This window comes from Zingiber officinale, chromosome 5B (assembly GCF_018446385.1).
Source record: "Zingiber officinale cultivar Zhangliang chromosome 5B, Zo_v1.1, whole genome shotgun sequence".
NCBI lineage: Eukaryota > Viridiplantae > Streptophyta > Magnoliopsida > Zingiberales > Zingiberaceae > Zingiber > Zingiber officinale.
In genome coordinates, this window is record NC_055995.1 from 19,727,789 (window position 1) to 19,749,898 (window position 22,110).

At 39.3% G+C, this 22,110-nt stretch overlaps 1 long non-coding RNA gene across 3 annotated transcripts; it reads right to left on the minus strand.

Moving 5' to 3' along the window:
* Positions 1 to 267: 267 nt before the first annotated feature.
* LOC121984209 lies at positions 268 to 20,325 on the minus strand. Of its 3 annotated transcripts, none has more exons than XR_006112820.1 (5): positions 20,117 to 20,325; positions 19,601 to 19,728; positions 19,410 to 19,536; positions 18,779 to 18,839; positions 268 to 550 (listed from the first exon to the last, which is right to left on the minus strand). It is a non-coding gene; the product is annotated as an uncharacterized LOC121984209 (long non-coding RNA). The 3 variants fall into 3 exon arrangements; XR_006112822.1 differs by having other exon boundaries at positions 268 to 571; XR_006112821.1 differs by lacking the exon at positions 268 to 550 and adding an exon at positions 17,373 to 17,625.
* Positions 20,326 to 22,110: the final 1,785 nt, after the last annotated feature.

Here is a 22,110-nt window from a genome sequence, read left to right on the forward strand (position 1 = left end):
TTTTTTTTTCGCACTTCCAGCAGATTTGATTGTTGCAAGGGGGAAAAAAATCTTGATCTAATTTTGACGAGCTATCTATGTTGTTGGAAAAGGATGGTTTCTTTTGAAGCAAAAAGTGGTTCTTCCTCTTTGACGGTTTCGATTCCATAATAAGATATAGATATGTAAATTATGGAGAGACATCCGATAAAACATTTTAGCTCCGTTAAAAATTAATCTTAAAATTCATCAGAGTGAATAATCATTAAATATCAGCTGCCATCCGTGGAGGCAAAAGGACTATTTCTTTAAATACGGAAATGAGTGATTACAAAATGTGAGGTTAACCAGAGGGAACAGGCATTTTAAAATTACAGAGGTAAGATTCTTAACTATCTAAATCACCTATTGAACTAAGATCAAATCATACATACCCTATGATTCTGTCTCAAAGCCAAGAGATGATGCACTGATTAAAGGTAGCATCAAGATAATTTATGTGTTGATTGGAAGAAGACTCTGAGCCGGAAGGAGACGACACTAAGGGATCTTGGAGCTAAGAGCTGCGGACCTGCACACACCATTGACAGAGCTAATAGGAACGTTAGAGCGAGAACTAAGGAAGGGGTCTCTGACGCAGACACTCCGACGCTCAAGTCAGAACAATAGCCGAGCGAAATGAAAAAGAAGATGAATAATAAAATAATAGTGTAAATGCGCAAGTGTGCGGATGCATATGCATTCATGCATGTACCTGGCCAACGGAGTGAACCCTTTTTATTAATGACGATAATCGAAAATAATCTCTCGAATTGATTTCAATCAATTGAGATTTATTATATTTGGCATCATATCGGTATCACAATCAAGATTAATATGAATCAAATATTAAAAAAATAATAATACTTCCAAATCTATTATATTTATTTTTATGCTTATAAATTTTATGTCATATTTAATCTTTTCATTATTATTTAGACAACTTATATAAATAAGTCTATTGACTTTAGTAAATATCAATCAACAAAGAATTATTCTTTATCCTATTTCTTTTCTTCATCTATTAGTTTCAACATGATGTAAAAGTCATCTCCTCTTTCTCTTAATTTTCCTCTTCCGAATTTTTTTTTACAATAGCTATAGGAGTTTCTGTTGATACAGTGTGACCTGGCTGTTGTTTTGATGTTGACACTGATTTAAGTTTGTATCAGATAGTGTTTAAACTCAGAATGACTACTGATCGAGGTTGATCAGTTGGGAGGGAAAGTCCTGGTGAGTGAAGCCAGGCAAGGGAAATCCAGATGGGTCAAGACATCTGGTGAAAAGTCCAAGCAGGGAGCTTGGCACGGGAAAAGTCCAAGTATGGTGACTTGGCACGGAATGGTCAGAGAGGGCTCGGTAGCTCGTTCTCTGGACCGGACGAAGTCGGAGAGGGCTCGGTAGCTCGTTCTCCGGGCGCCGGAGAGGGCTCGGTAGCTCGTTCTCCGGACTAGGTCAGAGAGGGCTCGGTAGCTCGTTCTCTGGACCGGATGAAATCGGAGAGGGCTCGGTAGCTCGTTCTCCGGATTAAGTCAGAAAGAGGACTTTCAATGGCACATTGGATCGGTCGTTGAACCGATCCAGACACAAGAATCAGTGGATCGGTCGACAGACCGATCCAGTGAAACTTGTTGGTGCAACCTTAGGTCAAGGTTGACCTGGTTGACCCGACTCGAGTTGACTTGACTCGAGTTGTATTTTGATGTTTGACTTGGGAAGATTCTTGATGCAACTTTAGGTCAAGGTTGACCTAGTTGAGTTGCATGTTGATGTTTGACACTCGTGAGAGAGTTCTATTCTTGATGTGAGACAAGAATAGATGTTTGGGGGATTGTAGGTGCAACCGTAGGTCAAGGTTGACCTGGTTGACCTGATTCGGGAAAAAGTCCAAGTATAGAGACTTGGCATGGTCCAATCAGGGAGCCGGCACGGGAAAAGTCCAAGTATGGAGACTTGGGGAAAAGTCAAGTATGGAGACTTGTGGAAAAGTCCAAGCAGCGGGGAGCTTGCGCGGGAAAGTCCTAACCGGGATGTTGGCGGTGTTGGAAAGTCCCGTGGTGAAACCGCAAGGGAAAATCCGATGGATCGGGATGATCGGACTTCGGTGTTGGAAAATCCGGATGGATCGGGGATGATCGACTGGTGTTGGAAAGTCCAAGTAGATCAAGGGTGAACGGATACTTGGCACGAATAGGAAAATCCAGATGGATCGGGGATGATCGGACGGTGTGGAAAAGTCCAAGTAGGTCGAAGCGATTGACCGACAGTGGGGAGTCTTAGCGGTCGAGTGACGGATGCTAAGCATGATGAACCAATAGGTCGAGGTTGACCGGATATTGGTTTGGACTTGGTTTGGGCAAAAACCAGCTCGGATCGGTCTCCGCCGATCCGGTGTCTCGATGTTTCTGATCGGTGCGGTGACCGATCGATTCCACCGAGCATCGTGGAGTTCGATCGGTCCACGGATCGATCGTGCGATCGAGCGAAGAAAAGCTCTGATCGGTCCGAGGACCGATCGGTGTATACTGATCGGCCCGCACGACCGATCGGAGACAAGTGCGATTCTCATGAGAGCGGAGAGGGATCGGTCGGGGACCGATCGGAATGACGATCGGTCCGCACCCGATCGAGATGATCGCGACACGATCGGTCCGGGACCGATCGGTGTCAGGGCTCTTGCGCCTGGGGCCGATCGGTCTGATCGATCGAGTTCTAACGACGCCAGTTCTCTTTCTTCTTGGCGGTATAAAGGGCCGAGGGCTTGGAAATAACTCTTCTTCCTCCTTGCTGTTGCTGCTAAGTGCTGTTGTGCTTGAGTTTTGTTGAGCTCGTCCAAAGCTTCGCGTGAGCTTCCCCGACTGGAACAGCTGCTGCTGTTAGAGTTTTTGAAGCTGCTGCTTCATCCGGACTCCAGTCGACGAGAAAGCAAGATTGGTAGAGTGCTTGTGTATTCTTATTGTATTTCTTGCTTACTCTTTGTTCTTGTACTCTTTGTTTGCTTTGCTGTTGCAAACGTTTGTGGCGAGGTTTCTCCACCCACAAGGAGTATATTGTATTAGCCGGTTCTCCGGCGACGGATTGACTGGACTCGTCCACCTTACGGACACGCCGAGGAGTAGGAGCCCTAATCTCCGAACCTCGTTACATCCTCGTGTTAAGGTTTGGTTTTCTTCTCTTTCGTTTCTTTGTATTTTCCGCTGCGCTAACGAATTGTAGGAAGAAACGCGAGAGATTTGGGGTCGGCTATTCACACCCCCTCTCTAGCCGTACGAAGGATCCCAACAAGTGGTATCAGAGCAAGGTTGCTCTTCATCGGATCAACACCCATGGGAGCAAAGCTAGAGATGGATCAATTCGGAGAAGACATCACGATTCCACCCTTCTACAACGACAAATTCACATATTGGAAGGTAAGGATGATGTATTTTCTTAGGACTAATATGTGGAACTGGTTTTGTGTACAAGAAGGGTTTACTCCTCCAATGGATAAAGAAGGAGAGCCTCTAGAGAAGAACAAGTGGACGAAGGAACAAGTCCACCAATCCACGATCAACAATGAGGTAACTAAAACAATTGAATTTTCATTACCTACTAATATTTTGTGTAAGATAGATAAATACAACAATGCCAAGGAGTTGTGGGATAACTTGGCCAAGTACCATGAGGAGAGCTCCACTTCAAGCCATGAAGAGGAGCCTAGTGAGCCAAGTAGCTCACATCATGGAGGGAGCGAATTAGAAGTTGAGGGTTACTCAACATCTAAGGACAAAGAGGAGGAGAGTTCTTCTTCAAGTTCGGAGCAAGAAGAAGAAGCTTCTACTTCCGAAAGGGATGAAGAAGAGAGCTCGCATCCACCCTCAACCCTAGGTAACTCAAGCAATTTAAGTTCAATTAAATTACACATTATGTGCTTTGAGTGTAGGGAACATGGACATTACAAGAGTAAGTGTCCAAAGAGGGTAAGAAAGACTCCACCGGCGCCAAAGGTCAAGGAAGCCGGAGTTCCGATACGCAAAGGCAAGGAGCACGTGGTGTGCTTCCAATGCAAGCGAAGGGGACATTATCCGAGGGGGAGGCAACCTCACAAGGGCAAGAGACCGAGCACTTCTATAGGGGGAGCTAAGGCAAACCCTAAGGTATCATTTAAGTCTCATTCGTGCAATACTAGTAAGATGCATGCTAGAAATTTTATTGCACTAGTCAATAATGATAAGCATGATAACATTAGAAATCGATACACATGCTTAGGTGCCAAACATGTGAGCCTAGATAAGGATAACACTAGGAAAGTCAACCCTAGAATTACCTCATCTAAGGTTAAGGAGAACCTAGGTAGGAATCCCAAATCAACTAGACACATGCCTAGGAATGCCTCAAAGAAAAATGACAAATCAAAAATTGAGGTACTAGAGAAGGAGAATCAAGTCTTGAGGTCAAGACTTGATACTTTGGAAAATGCTCTTAAGAACTTGGAGAAGTCATCTCTAGGGTTTAAGGGTCAAAAACCAATGTCCAAGGACAAAAAGGGTTTGGGTCACAAACTTAAGTCCCAAGTGGTCAAGCCCACCTATCATAATGTTCCATTCGATTATGGAACAAAACCTAGGGCTAGGAAGATCACTACCAAGGTCACAAGGGAAGTCACCCCTATAGTTGACCTTGATGAGACCCAAATGACCAAGGCTTTAAAGCCTAAGAGGGTCATTAGGAGGGTTGCTAGGGAAGTTATCCCTAGTGAATATTTAGTGAACCCAATGAGCTCTAATAGGTATTGGGTTCCTAGGAGCATCTTCTCTACCCCATAGATGGGTTAGAGAGTGTCAACTCCAATAAGAAGGGTAGTTAACCCAACTTTGAGGAAATTGACACTCAAGGAGCATTTTCAAGGTGTTTGGGAACCTTTGAAAATGAAATGGAATAATCTTTGTCATTCACTCCTTGGAAGAGTAAGTTGTGCCAAAGTGAGAATATATTAATCTTACTTTAAATTGACACAATTTTGAAAAACCTAGAGAAATATCAAATTGGGATTTTGATATTCTCTTAGGTAATCAAGGCAATCCGGGCCTTAACTTAGAAGTGCTACTCTTGTAGAATTTTTAAATGGTATAAATCAAACAAGAGATCAAGAAATGCCAACTTGGGGTTTGACATTTTCTTGGAGCACTTTGGGCAATCTAGGATTAGAATTTAAGTTAGCTAAGTGATTAAGGATGCTTAGATAGGTAATCTAGGTATTTTATTTGTGTTAACTTACCATGGTTGTTTGCCATTTGCCATGTCATGACACCATATTTAATTTATGATCATTTGAAATGTCATGATAATGCTTAGGTTATTATATGTCATGCTTTATTTAAGTTTTCAAGCTTTATGCCATGACATCATGACATTGGCACATGTTTTTACTTATGATATCATTTATGTCATGTCATCATCTCTTGCATTAATAATCAATGAAATTGATTTAAGGATAAAAACACATTTTGATATTGAGATCAAAGTGTAGTTTAGAAAATGCATGAGAACTTAGCCTAAGTTGACCTTAACTCATATCTCACATCAAATTGACTTGAATGTGGTTTGATACACCTTAGATGTGTGTGAGATATTAGGATCATGAGTTAGGATCAAGGTGTATAGTTCTTGTACCTAGATGAGCCTAATTCAAGATATGGGGGATCATAGGGAAAGCTTGTGTACAAGTCATGTACATATAGCCCTAAGATTGTGGTCCCAAATTAAAGGGTTTGAAATCATTTCAAAATTGTTTTGAAAAACCTTGATGAAGCTTTCCTAGTGATAGCATTCATCATTGAACATTGTGATACAAAGTTGAGTTAAAACTTGAACTATTTCAAAGTTTTTGAACTTTGTATCAAGATTGAAAAATGGAAGTTATTTTCATAGAAAATTATTTTTCCGTGATAGTATATGATATGAGGAGTGTATCCTCAAAATTTTACGATCTTTGGAATTTTCTTTATTAGGATGAGCATCTGGGGGAATCAACTCAAGCCGCGTCAGAAACCGATCGAGAAGATCGATCGATCGCCATCGGTGCATGCGATCCTGGTGTAGCCGTACCTCCGAAGTCAAGAAGGGGATCGACGCCACCGGCACGATGAAGCTGATGGTCTCGCTGGCAGCATCGTCCTCTTTCACTGCGTCTGCAAATTCTGAGTCTCGAGCTGCGGAGGTCTCTCCGCTTCCGTCTTCAGCTGCCGCGGCCGCCGCCTCTCTCGGCCCGCAGCCCATCCTCTTGTAAATCACGTAGATCACCATCTGTGCCACTCCGAAGAAGAACCCTATCACGGTCGGTATCTATGCACAGGCTCAACGCGTCAGTCGATTTTTTTTAATAAAAATCAGAAAATTGAAATTGATTTTTTAAATGACTAAGGTAAGACTTCAGAATCTACCTGATATTTTTTTGATGTGTGTCAAAAAGGAGAGAGTGTTCATTGGAGAATTATTGAAGAATCCAAGCTAGGTTATCGGGTTAACCTAAGCTAGGGGAAGAATGTCAAGGAATGTTCGAGGAAGAACATTGGAATACTTTTTGATGTGTGTCAAAAAGGGGGAGAACTATTGGAGAACCCAAGTTAGGTTATCGGGTTAACCTAAGGGGAGAATGTCCAGAGAATGTTCAAGGAAAGAACATTGGACATTGGAAGATGGTTGGAAAACCTAAGTTAGGTTATCGGGTTAACCTAACTTGATTATGATTTTGTCAAACATCAAAAAGGGGGAGATTGTTGGTGCAACCTTAGGTCAAGGTTGACCTGGTTGACCCGACTCGAGTTGACTTGACTCGAGTTGTATTTTGATGTTTGACTTGGGAAGATTCTTGATGCAACTTTAGGTCAAGGTTGACCTAGTTGAGTTGCATGTTGATGTTTGGACATGAGAGAGTTCTTCATCATGTTAAAAAAGGAAATTTTATAAGAGAAGTTTTAAATTTTAAAACATGGTTTTAATTTTTAGAACTTTCCTTTTTTAACTCCTACTTTAGGAAAGAGAGCTTGTAAATTTTATAAGAGGATTACTTCTTGTAAATTTTTTTTTTAAAAAAAATATATTTCCTTATTCCTCTTGATGAGGTGGTCGGCCACCTTGCTTGGTGCCCAAGAAAGTGGCCGACCATTATAAATTAATTAAAATCATCACAAAATTAAAATTGATGATTGATTCAATCAAGAGGAAAGAAAAGGAAAAATTAAAAGAGAAAAGGAAAAACTCTTGGATGATTTTATTTTTTGTAAAAAGTTTTTCCTTATTTGCCTTGAGCAAGTAATATAAAAGAAGGGGTGAGGGGGCTTCATGAGACACAACTCTTATTCTTTTGCTTGGTGATCTCTTGGTGGCTGGCCCCTCTCTCTTCTCCCTTTCCCTTTGCTCTCTTCTCCTTGGTGGTGGTGGTGGTCAGATTTTAGAAAAAGAGGAGGAAGCTTTTGGGTGGTGTTCATCTTAGAGGATCGTTGCCCACACGACGTCCAAGGCGAGGCGAGAAATACGATAGAAGATCTCGAGGTCATTAGCTTACAAAGAGAAGGTATAACTAGTAATTTTCTTCTGCATCATACTAGTTATTTTCTTTGTACGAATTCTAAATACAAGAGGCAATTGAATCTAGTTTTTCGAATAAGTTTTTCGAGTTTGTGTTTCTTCTTTTTCAAATTTGTGATTCGATTGTTCTTTTTGGTTAACCTAGAGTTATTTAAGGAAATTAAATATTAGCTTTCCTTAAAAAGCTTTGACCAAGCGGTGTTGGTTGCTCCCATATCCAAGAAGGTCATGTGCCTCACCATGCAGTCCTGGAAGCCAATTTTGAAAATTAATATTTAATGGAATTAATAACATAGGTGGATTTGAATCAATAGTGTTAAGTTCCGCTTGCGATTCAGATCTAAATCATTAAGAACAGATAAGTTAAATTTGGAATCAATGATGTTAAGTTCCGTCTGCGATTCCTAATTTAACTTCTAAAGAACACAATAGGTTATTTAAGGAAAGGTTCGACACTTGTATAAAAATTTTTGTACAGTGGAACCGGTACGTTTTCCTAGGACTAACCAACAATTGGTACCAGAGCTAGGGTTTACCTCTGTGTGTTTAGAATTCAAATAGGTTATGCACATGTCATACATAATTTAGGCAGGATAATAGTAGGATGTGCTAACTCTTTGGTTGCAGGCTCCAACTATTATGGCTTATTGATGTTGTGTGTGTGGACCCTTGGGCATGTCAAGGGCAATATTTTGTGTGTGCATGATTGTATGTAACTAATACAGTAAGAGCTGTATTAGCCCTAGGATTTTAGAATTTTATTTTCAATCTAGATTACATGTACATTCCCTCGTGGAATATAGGATCGATATATGTAAAATTCTATTTTTGTCGCGGATCGGATTCTTGCGAGGCGTGGTACTTATGGAGCACCAGAGGTGCAGCGGAATAAGAAGCAAGATGGATGCGATGATTCGACCCGATGGCGGTGGCTAAAGATGGCAGCAACTAGGGTTGGAGCATACTGAAGACAGTGAAAGGAAAAGGCCATAATAGTTGGAAAATTAATTTCCAAATTTATTGCTTTTATTTACTGTGATGTCTATGTGCATGTGATGTATGCTAGCATAGGTTAAAATCCTCATTTTTAAATAACTAAGTGGGAGAGAGATTTATTTTAATAAATTTCACGGTCTCCATTACTGGTTTGTAAGTGATGCAAGCAAACTTGCGTGTTGGCTCTGAGTGTCTTCCTCCATATCGGATGAGTTTGTTTGCGGATCACTAGATCAAACTTCCATTTTGGATGACTATAGGAAATAAATCAAGAGCGTGTGATCTTCCCCATCGGAAGGGGCACAATCTTATTAATGGATTTAGTGTCAAGTAATGGTATACACTTAGGCACGTCTAATAGTATCCTCCCCATCGGAGTCACTGCTATTATTTGTGTGACCAAAGGAAACCAACTATTAATTTTATTTGTCAAAAAGTTAGGTTGACAAGATAATAAAATTAATGGGTTACACTCTCCTTTTACAAATGTTGAATTTGTATACGTCCACACTATCGTAGCATACAAAATTCACGATGTTTTGAGATGTTGGTTAATTTAAAATAGTATTGTTTGAGGAATCAATATTATTCTAAATTTAGAGTCATAACCAAAGTTATTTTTGTGATTCTTAGGATGACTTTCAACCCACTAGCCATTATACTGAAAGAGAACAAACTTACTGGACCCAACTATATAGATTGGAAAAGGAAACTGGACATTGTTTCTTCTTTGAAAGATATAAGTTTGTCTTGGTGAGGCTTGCCTGATGCACGGTGACTCTACGGAGGAGATCGAGTATCATAAGAAATGGGTAAAAGTCAGATGAGATGGCGCGGTGTTATATTTTAGCATCAATGTCGAATGTATTGCAACATCAACATCAAGATTTACCAACGACATGATATAATGAACAATCTCAAAGAACTCTTTCAGCACCGGGATGCTAGGCAAGAGGCAATGAGAAAGTTAATGACGGCCACCATGTCCGGGGAACATCCGTAAGGGATCATATTCTCAAATGATGGCCTATCCGAACGAAACCTGAGTTCTTGGAGGAGAAATCGATGGGAAACCCGGTCGATATAATTCTCCAAACGCTACCCAAAGTGAGCAGTTCCGCTTGAACTATAACATGAACAAAGAGAGTATCGTTGGCGGAACTTGATAGAACCAGCAGAAGGTATATTTCGCAAAGTTCTCGATTCACTATGTTGTACTTCTAAGCCGAAGGCAAGAAGAAGAAGAAAGAAGCAAATAAGAGAGTGAATAAACCTCGAGGACAAAAATTTGGAATGAAGAAGCCGAAAGGCAAGTGCTTCATCTGTAAGGACATTGGAGGCGGACTGTCCTCGTAGGAATCGAACAATAAAGGTATATCTCATGATCTAGTTGTTGAAACATGTTTAGTGTGTTATCTACCGGTACCGGAGCCACTGATCATGTCTGCAATTCCTTGCAGGGGTTCCAGGAAACCCGACGACTATCTGAAGGAGAGATTACTGTCTACATGGACAATGCTACTAAAGTGGCGGTTGTTGTAGTGGGAGACGTTTACTTATCTTTTGATAGGAATAGAAATTTGGTTTTAAGAAATTATCTTTATGTACCTAGATTTAGAAAAAATTTAATTTCAGTTTATAAACTATATTTGGATGGATATTCAGTTTCTTTTAGTAACAATGTGGTTATAAAGAGAAATAAGGTGATTATCTATTCTGGTGCATTAGTTGGCAATTTATATACTTTAAATCCAATTTCTCCCACAAATTAAAATATGGATGACTTTCAACCCACTGGCTATCATACTAAAAGAGGGATAGATGGGAAGGTAGAAACCTTCAAAGCAAGGCTTGTTGCAAAAGGGTATACTCAGAAAGAGGGAATCGACTATGAGGAGACTTTTTCGTCGGTAGCCATGCTTAAGTCTATCCGGATACTCTTGTCCATTGCTGCTCATATGGATTATGAAATTTGGCAAATGGATGTCAAGACAACTTTCCTTAATGGAAGTCTTGAAGAAAACATCCATATGAAGCAACCAGAGGAATTTCTTGAAAAAGGCAAAGAGCATCTAGTGTGTAAGCTCAATCGATCCATTTATGGACTGAAGCAAGCTTCAAGATCTTGGAACATTCGGTTTAATGAAGTAATCCAATCATATGGATTTATTCAGTGTCCGGATGAGTCTTGTGTATATAAGAAGTGTAACGAAAACGTGGTGGTATTTCTTGTACTATACGTAGATGATATTTTGTTAATTGGCAACAATGTCAAGGTATTATCGGACGTAAGGGTATGGTTGCCCAAACAATTTAATATGAAGGACTTAGGAGAATGTGCACACATTTTTGGGTTCAAAGTTATAAGGGATCGTAAGAAAAGAATGTTGTGCCTATCTCAAGCTTCATATATATATACCGTCCTTGCTCGTTTTAGCATGTAGAACTCTAAGAAAGGTTTTTTACCTTTTAGAAATGGAGTAGCCTTATCTAAAGAGATGCCTCCGAAGACATCAAAGGAGATAGAGGACATGAAGGCAGTTCCTTATGCTTCGGCTGTAGGAAGTCTTATGTATGCAATGTTGTGTACGAGATCTGATATCTATTTTACCGTGGGCATGGTTAGCAGATATCAGAGTAACCCTAGACAAGGACATTGGACTGTCGTAAAGCATATATTGAAGTACCTGAGAAGGACTAGAGATTATATGCTAGTTTACCAAGCAGACGATTTGCTCCTTGTGGGTTACACGAATTCGGACTTCCAATCAGATAGGGACAACAGTAAGTCTACGTAAGGCTATGTGTTTACTCTAGGAGGTGGAGCTATTGCATGGAGGAGTGTTAAGCAGAAATGCGTCTCGAACTCAACCATGGAAGCTGGGTATGTGGCAGCCTCTGAGGCATCCAAAGAAGCTGTATGGCTCAGGAACTTTCTAATGGACTTAGATGTGATTCCTAGTTTGCCCAAGATCATCACAATTTATTGTGATAATAGCGGTGCAGTTGCAAACTCGAAGGAACCACGAGCCCATAAAGCAAGTAAACATATAGAGTGCAAGTACCACCTGATACGAGACATCGTCAAGCGAGGAGAAGTTGTTGTCGCTAAGATTGCATCAGCAGATAACCTGACAGATCCTTTCACAAAGGCCCTTCCGGCGAAAGCTTTTGATCGGTATGTGGAGGGGATGAGAATCAGATGTATATCAACAGATATGGTAGCTTAGTCTTTTAGTATAAGTGGAAGATTGTTGGAGTGTATACTAAAAGTCTAGCTTTTGTAAACATTTATTTTTGAAATAAAAGAATCACATTGGTCAATATCTGCATTTATTTGTTAAATGTAATTGTTCAATTAATTTATATAGTAGATAACATGAAGTGTGGTGTCACACTCAGAAGATCATGTTGTCGGTTCTCTATAAATTATAAACAGTTGCTCACGACTACGATGGAAAGGAATAAACCATCAGAATAGTCGTAGTATAATTAAGTATTAGTTTATCTTGACTAATAAATTACACTGATACACTTTAAGTGTATTGAGTAGGACCATTTAGGTAAGTTCTTTTTGTACTGACTTAGAAAAAGAACTAGACCTTAGTTATTATGGAAGTGTGTGCTCTTAATCCTAAAATAATAACAAGCACATATATTTAATATTTATTTCTTTGACTTATCAAAGGGTGAGGTTTAGCTCGATAAATCAATATGCCCGATAAGTTGGGAAATGATATTACCTATAGTGTGTGTTGTTGATTATAGAAGAAATCTGTGTCCTAGTTATCTAGGTTGAGAATGTCCCCAAGAGGAGCTCATAAGGATTGTCATGTTAAACCCTGTAAGTGGACTTAGTCCGACATGACAATGAAGTTGAGTGGTACTACTCTTGGAGCTAGATATTAATTAAGTGAGTTGTTAGTAACTTAATTAGTGGACATTCGTAATCTTAAACACAGGGAGACTAACAAACTCATGATAAGAAGGAGCTCATAATGTAATTTGGGATTAGTACGGTAGTGCGATAATAACTCTCTAGTGGAATGAGTTATTATCGATGAACTTGAGTTGTGTGTTCGGGGCGAGCACGAGATACTCAAGCTCATCGGAAGGTCAAAACCAATTTCTCCTCTAGGTCCTTGTCGTAGCCTCATTATAGCCTAAGTCCATCCAAATGTAAGGCTCTTCTTGGTGTCCAAGAAGTGGGACGGTCCATTGCTTCGTGATCAAGCAAGGGCCGACCACATCCTCTTCTATAGGGGTCGGCCCTTTGCTTGGTGACCAAGCATGTAGGGGTCAGCAACAATATTCAAACAAGGAGGGTTGTTTTTGAATTTTTAAAATCTTCTCTTTGTATAAAACTATAAGTTTTAAAAGAGAGATTTTAATTTTAAAAAATTTCCTTATTTGAATTTGGCAACATGTTTTAATAGAGAGTTTTAAAACTTTCCTTTTTTAACCATCCTCATGGTTTAAGAAAAAAAAAAGGAAGATAAGTTTTAAAATTAAAATTTTCTATCATCATGTTAAAAAATAAAATTTTATAAGAGAAGTTTAAATTTTAAAACATGATTTTAATTTTAAAACTTTCCTTTTTTAACTCCTACTTTAGGAAAAAGAGCTTGTAAAATTTTATAAGAGTTTTTCTTGTAAAATTTTATAAAAAATATATTTCCTTATTTCTCTTGATGAGGTGGCCGGCCACCTTGCTTGGTGCCCAAGCAAGTGGCCGGCCATAATTAAAAATATAAAATCATCACAAAAATTAATTTTGACGATTGATTCAATCAAGAGGAAAGAAAAGGAAAAATTAAAAGGAAAAAGGAAAAACTCTTGGATGATTTTATTTTTTGTAAAAAGTTTTTCCTTATTTACCTTGGGCAAGTAATATAAAAGAAGGGGTGAGGGGGGCTTCATGAGACAATTCTTATTCTCTTGCTTGGAGATCATCAAGTGGCCGACCCTCCCTCTCTTCTCTCTTTTCCCTTTTGCTCTCTTCTCCTTGGTGGTGTTGGTGGCCGGATTTTAGAAGAAGAGGAAGCTTTTGGGTGGTGTTCATCTTGGAGGATCGTCGCCCACACGACGTCCAAGGCGAGGCGAGGAATACGGCAGAAGATCTCGAGGTCATTAGCTTACAAAGAGAAGATATAACTAGTAGTTTTCTTCCGCATCATACTAGTTATTTTCTTTGTAAGAATTCTAAATACAAGAGACAATTAGATCTAGTTTTTCGAATTTATTTTTCGAGTTTGTGTTTTCTTCTTTTTTGAATTTGTGATTCGATTGTTCTTTTTGGTTAACCTAGAGTTATTTAAGGAAATTAAATATTAGCTTTCCTTAAAAGGCTTTGCTGAAATATCAAGTTTGCCTTGATGTCTTGCCACATCATCATGAAGGTTGACTCATCTACTTGGAATTAATAACTTAGAATCATTAGTAGTTCCGCTTGCGATTCAAATCTAAACCATTAAGAACAGATAAGTTAAATTTGGAATCAATAATGTTAAGTTCCGTATACGATTCCTAATTTAACTTCTAAAGAACACAATAGATTATTTAAGGAAAGGTTCGACACTTGTACAAAAAATTTTGTACAGTGGAACCGGTATGTTTTCCTAGGACTAACCAACATCTCTCACATTCTGAAGGTTGTCTTCTTTCTCAAAGCAAATATATTACTGGACTTCTACAACGAGTTAAAATGAATAGTGCACGTCCTATCTCCACACCAATTATTGAAGGTGGTTTCACTGCACCTTCATCATCCTCTTCAATTTCTGACCCTTAGATCTACCGAAGTATTTGTTGATGCCCTGCAACATGTCACCATTACACGAGCTGATATTACTTTCGTTGTGAATCGTGCTTGTCAATTTATGCATACTCCAACTGAGCATCATTGGGAAGGTGTCAAGAGAATTCTTCGATATCTCAAAAGCACTATTCTACATGGTCTTCTTTTATATCATCAGTACTCACGAGAGTTGATTGTCTATAGTGATGCAGATTAGGCTGGAACTCTCGAAGATAAACGTTCTACTAGTGGATATGCCATATTTCTTGGGCAAAAGCTTATCTCCTGGCTTTCAAAGAAGCAACATATAGTCTCTCGCTCAAGTACTAAAGTTGAATATAAAGCTATAACTAACGCGACATCAGAAATTATTTGGCTACAATCTCTTCTTTCTGAATTACACTTTTCCCCAACTACTACTCCTAAAATCTAGTGTGATAATAATATTGGAGTAACTTATCTTGCGACAAATACTATTTTTCATGCTCGTACTAAGCATGTAGAGATTGATTTTCATTTTGCTCATGAGTGTGTGGTGACTCAACAACTTTTAGTTTCTTACATTTCTAATGAAGATCAAATTGTTGATATATTTACCAAACCATTATCCAGACAACATTTCACCAAGTTAGCACTCAAACTCAATGTTCAGGCACTCCTGTTGAGTTTGTTGGGGGGTAATAACGATAATGAAGAATAATCTCTCAAATTGAATTCAATCAAATGAGATTTATTATATTTGGCATTACAATCAAGATCAGCATCACAATCAAGATTGATATGAATCAGATAGTAAAAAAATAATAATACTTTCAAATCTATTATATTTATTGCTATGCTTATAAATTGTATGTCATATTTAATCTTTCCATTATTGTTTAGACAACTTGTATAAATATGTATATTGGCTTTAGTAAATATCAATCAAAGAATTATTCTTTATCCTATTTCTTTTCTTCATCTATTGGTTTCAACATTTATATCATCTCTCATACCTCCACATTAATGAGGCGGCAGAGAATGTCTGGTATCAGAGTATATCAAGTGGTGGAATATGTACGACAGTCTTCCTATAGGAGGAGGAAGACTTCATTGCATGCATATGTCAGAGTAATGACATATTCCCTGACATATTGTTATGATTATCTAACAATGTTATCTCCTAGAGAGACTCCAACCGGCCCTGGGCCGATCAGCTGTAGACCAGGAGCCATGCTCATATGGGGAACTAGGCCCCGAATGTCCGACCTACACTAGGGTCAGATGGATGTAAGATGAGAGTTATGCTCATGAGAAATTAGGAGCGGGGCCCTGTAAGTTTGACCGGCGTTGGGGCCAGACAAATGTTAGTTGAGAACCTTGCATTTGGAGAAGTGGGGAGCTAAGCCCCTAAGGTTCGACTAACCTTTGAGTCGACCAGGTTTATGTTGGGGATTCGACATCCACTTGGACAATATGTCCGATCATACTTTATGTCGAGGGTTCATCTTGCACTCTGTCATTATACTTGAAAATAGAGTTCGGTCCAGTTGAGCGATGTGCCTAGTGTGTCCAATTAGCCTTTTGATCAAATTGAGGTGACACTAGACTTATTTCGGCAAGGCATCAATACGACCCGAGAATTGACCATTTCTTGACCTTGATCGCCACATCAGTCGACTTTCTTGACGTTGAACCCAACTTCGAGCTACATCACCTGATAACCCTTTTACCGCTCCTTTTTATTCCAATCTATTAGAAGTAATATATAGTCTTTTTAAGACCTCTTCATATTTAAAAATTATTATTCTCAATATATTATGATAAATTGATATTTGAGGGCATAAATATATTCAAGAGAACTAAACAAACACATAGGACATGGTTTTTTTTTATCATTTCAAGATCTCTAGGCATATCAGTCGGTTTTGAACAAAATCGATCAAAATCGATTGATGGACTTGGAGACCTCAGAATAACATGAAATCAGATTCTATATATTCATTTAGTTATTATGATTATATCAATGCTGTCAAACATCAATTTAGCACACTATATTGAAAGTAGTTATTTTTTAACACGAATTAGATTTTTCAAACACACTTGTGTTAAAAAATCATTGTTCTTAATATAGTGTGTCAAATTGATATTTGAGGACATGGATATAATCAGAAGAACTAGATGAATACATAGAACCTAATTTCATGTCATTCAGAACTCTCTAAGTCCATCTATCGATTTTTCCTGAAACCAATCAAAATAGGCTAATGGACCTAGAGAGTTCGAAATGGCATGAAACCAGATTTTATGCATTCGTCTAGTTCTCCTAATTATATCCATACTTTCAAACATCAATTTGGTACACTATATTGAAAGCAGTGATTTTTTTAATATGAATGTGTTCGAAAAATCTAATTCATATTTAAAAATTATTACTCACAATATATTGTGTCAAATTTATATTTGAGGGCATGGATATAATCAGGAGAACTGGACGAACATATAAGAACTGGTTCTATATCATTTTGAGCTCTCTAGGTCCATCAGCTGATTTTGGTTAAAACTTGTCAAAATCGACTGATGGATCTAAAGAGCTCGAAATGATTTAAAACCTAGTTTTATATATTCATCTAGTTCTCCTGATTATATTTATACCCTTAAAAATTAATTTGACATATTATATTTGATACACTATATTGAGAGTAGTGATTTTTTTTAATACGAATGTATCTAAAAAATCTAATTCTTGTTTAAAAAAATCACTACTCTCACTATAGTGTATGTCACGCCCCAGAGGAGTCCCTGCCGGACAAAAATCCGGCAGCATCTCCCCTGTACCGATTACAATCTAAATCATACATACATCCACAAGAATACATCAGCCCACACGGTTGGAATATACACAACCACGCAATTATATACTCAGCCTACTCGGCTGGAACAAAATATCACAACCACGTAGTTATATATATATTAAACAACCCACTCAGTTGTACTAAAAACACACAGTGGAAAAACAAAATGAAAGAAAGCTCATACAAACCAAAACAACAAACACTGCTAGTCGACTAGGCTTACACAACCACAACAAAACAAATACAACTCCGCATAGCAAACTCAAAAGAACATAGTCAAATTTATACAACACCAAGTCCAACAAAAATGTAAGACAAGTAAAGGAGAGCTAACACTAAAAACAGTCTTCAAATGTGACGTGGAACCAGCAAACAGGATACTCCAAGTGACACGACATATCTATGTGCTAACTTGAAAACAACAAGAAAAGAAATAGGGGGTAGTGTGTATAACATACTCAGTGGGTATCGAGCAGACATGTATAGTAAAATATAACTATCAGTAATAATCATGTACTCACCAGGACCTCCTATCCAAACATAAGGGTATAAACCATACCAACAGGTGTACGATCGTCAGACCAAATACATCATATCTCCTATATGTATGTCAATCATATGCAACCACTAAAATACAGCATACAAAAATGCAGCAATCATAAGCAATAAATGCAATCCATGCATATAATGCAAATGACATGGTCACCTCTAACGTCAATCAACCATCTCACATGCGATGGTGAAACTGAGTGGGTAAGGCTATGATAACTATGCGCTTTGACATCACTACTCCTGAGTGACCAAGTGGACAGGATGTTGTCGGAGTACATCTATCCTCCTACCCCAAACATAGTAGAGGAGCCTAAGCTCTCATCTCCCTGTGTCATAGTCAAGAGGAGGGATCCCTGCCCGCTACGACACTGCAGTCACACTACTCATGGGCGGACCAGCGGAGCCCTGACAGAGTAAACTGCACACACCCTACCTGATATACCACTAACCCGTGAGTGGTTGTGTGTGTAGATCATGGAACTGGAGATGTGCTCAACAACAATGGAGCCGACAATCGCTCAGCATGCAATCATGCAAAATGGTGCATGACATTAAAGCATGTAACTCCTGAAAATATCAGCCTCCTCATAATGTATACCATAAGGAAAATCGAGTCCATAATAATGATCTAGGTACACATGCCAGATAGTAAACCTAGGTACACATGCCAAGTAATAAAACTAGGTACACATGCTAAGTAATAAACCTATATACACATGTTAGATAATAAACCTAGATACACATGCCAGGTAATAAACCTAAGTACACATGTTAAGTATATCTACTAACTAGACCTGTATCCGGTAATGCATTGTATGTCACTACGTAAGTACACAATACAAGAATCAAGAGAACATAAGCAATAATGCAGAACAGACAGCAATAAGGGCATAACACGGGTATCAAGTAGTGGCATACCAAGGCATATATAAACATAATCATTACTAGTAAATATAACCTATTACGCATATCAAAATGACAATATCAAAAAAGATAAGTCAAAGGTATTCACCTCAAAAAGAAGGTCGTATCAGATAGATCCCACGTCAAGACGCTCGTCTCGAATCAATGTCCTACAAATCACATGATTACAATTTAGCTAATTACATATGCAACAACTAACTAAATCTCAACCCAAACTAATTAGAGAAAACCCTAATCGAATCATCCATGAATCCTTTAATCTTTCCAAAACTCTCCACATCTTATAATCAATCCAAAGATCCTTGATATCGATTATAAACTCTTCTATTAATCACCCTTTCATCAACTGATCCATATATGAAAATCCACCCAATTAAATCACAACATCAATTTAATGAACAATCCATCATAACAAATCATAATATCAATCCAATAATCCTATAAATGATCATGTAACCATCTACATCAACCAAATCATCAAATAATCATCATGAATCAATTAACCCACTAATCAATCTAAGATCTACCTAAATCAACATATCACAACAGAATACTTCAACACATCAACTATTAAGCATCATGAACCCAACATACATAGTTCATCCACATGATCAATTGCTAACTATCAATCTGATAACTAATCTAACTCATTAATCAATCTCCACTAATTATCACACTGATCAAATTCAATAGGAAATGAAATCAACTCTACAACTTACCCAAATCCAAAGTTATCAGCTCACAATCGAAGGGTTCACTGCTGGAACACGATGACCAGAGACATGGATCGTCGATGAACAATGCTGGCCGAAGATACAAAGATCGGCAAATAACAAATCACAACCCCTAAACAAAATGGAAATCAGCTTGCTACAAAGATCACTACCAATCTGATACTAAGTATCCTTACCCCAAAACCGCTTGCTCTCCTTCTCTAACAGCGGGTTATGATGGCTGGAGAGGGGTGATGCACAAAGGAGACCTCTGACTTCTTTCTCTTAGCATGACAGTGCATGAGGACAGCCCAATTACCTTCACCTGCAATGACGACGATGGATAGATCAGGCAGAAGTGAAAGCTTCCGAGGTAGATGGTGGCATTAGGAAACTAGGGCACAGCGCATCGGGGAAATCTAGGGTGCGAGGGTCTGGTCTAGGGCACCCGTTGGCTGGAACAAGGGGTTCCTATGGTCGAAGCCACAGGCACCCAAGAGCAGCGTCAAGGGATCGATGGTAGGCATAGGTTCCCCTCTTGGTCGAAAATCAACCTCCGTCGAGGAACAACTCGGGAAGGACGGTGGCCGAATGGTCTCGGCCAATCGGTGGAGGAAAACAACAATAGGGATGAGGAGCGGTGATCGGATGATGGCGAACCGCGGCGGCAGCAATCTCTCTCACAGTCAACAATTTGATCGGGAGAAGAGTACCTGAAGGTGGCACTCATGTGGCGCTCGGGTGGCACTCGGATGTCGGCGATGATGAATCGCTATCGTGGTGTGGTCGACGTGGTCGGCGGCGTTGGGATGCTCCGTGAGTTGTTTGTGTCGGTAGAGGAGAGTGACGGAGGAAGAGGAATCGGGAGAAGGGAAGAGGAATGGGGATCGGGAGGAGAGGAGGTTGGCGTGGGTGAGTAGATGAGGAAAGAATTGGGAGAATTAGGTTTTTATAATACGAACTTAGGTTTAGGTAAATCAAAACCTAAGTTTATTCCTCAATCAACTCCCATTTTTGAGAATTTCAAATAGGTTATCTTATAGCCCAATAATTGATCCCCTTAAAATACGTCATACGAGCTCCGAAAAATTCCCAGAAAATTCCTAAAAATTTTTGAAAATTTCCTTATGGTTATTCGTCCTTTTCGATATTTTACAGTGTATCAAACTGATGTTTAAGGACCTGAATGTAATTAAGAGAATTAGACGAATACATAGGATTTGATTCGATATCATTCTCAATTCTCTAGGTCCATCAGCCGGTTTTGGCCGAAATCGATCAAAACTGGCTAATGGACCTAAAGAGCTCGGAATGATATAGAACCAGGTCCAATGTGTTCATCTAACTTCTCTGATTATATTTATACCATCTGATCCGTAGATAAGGCCAGGGGGTCCTCATGGGTTGAGGGTCAAAGACATGTGGAGGTTAAGACACGTGGAGGTCAACCCCAAGTTCGCGTCGAACGAAGGAGGCCTGGCCGAACGGAAGGATGCCGGACCGACGAAAGCATGCCTCGCCGAGCGGAAGCATGCGGGGTGACCTGACATTCGGCCAGGAGCTTCCCAGGCCGGACAGAAGACAACCCGACCATAGTCGGGGTTCCGACGCTCATGGTGAATAAGGTCGCTAGGCCGAGCAGGTGGCCCGCTCGGCCGAGACATAAAGCAGCAATGTGAAGGAATAGTCTCAACCGAGCACACGACCGGGAATATCCCGAGCGGACTAGTAACTGCGTCCGGTCGGACGTGAGGGGACTGCCGAGCGGTTGGACGCTTGGCGTGGGGAAAGAAGAGACAAAAGGACAAAGGAACATTCTCTGACAACAGGCATGTTCAACAACCAGGCCATACGCAGAATCGTACAATGGAAGACTCTTCTGTCCCATCAAGGAGGTGCTCAGACTGTAGCAGTATGGTGTTAGGCATGTTCTTCTGACAAACCCATACTGAGGTAGGGACAGAACACGTGTCCACCTCGATATGTGTGCACAAGTCTCCTCACAGCTCTATATAAGGGTCCTCATACTTCGCCGGAGGTACACACGATATAATCTTAGAACCTGGGAGCTACCTTCTTGTTTTCCCCTTACCTGACTTGAGCGTCGGAGGGTCGTCGTCGAGAACCCCTTCCCGGCTCGACTTCTTTGTAGGTTCGCCGGAGCTCCATACGGTCAGTCATAGAGCCACGTCATCGGTTGGGAGAGTGTTACGTGCCCAGCGTTCATCGATTCAGCGTTCGGACAGGATCACCATCAAATATTAATTTGATACAATATATTGAGAGGAATAATTTTTTTAAATTTAAATCGAGCATTTTAATCGATTACTACATTGTACTAATCGATTCAGATACGGTTCATTCTCTTGAATCGATTGCTATAGTGTATAGCAATTGGTTATGTTTTTTTAATAAGCAGATTTTTTAAATCTATTGGTATTTAAAAAGAATAAATTGTGTCAAATTAATATTGGAGGACATGATATAATCAAGAGACTCGATCAAAATCACTTAATATCGCCGATGCCCTTATTAAATATATAGATAGATAACTTATAAAAATATTTTTTATCCTACAAAATAGTCATTAATATTATAAGGCTAAATATCTAGTAAGATATTTTATATTTATTAATTTTAAAATCTATTAGAATAACTGTCATGGGCCGTGCCAATCCAGTTATGGTCCAACATGAGACCAGATTTC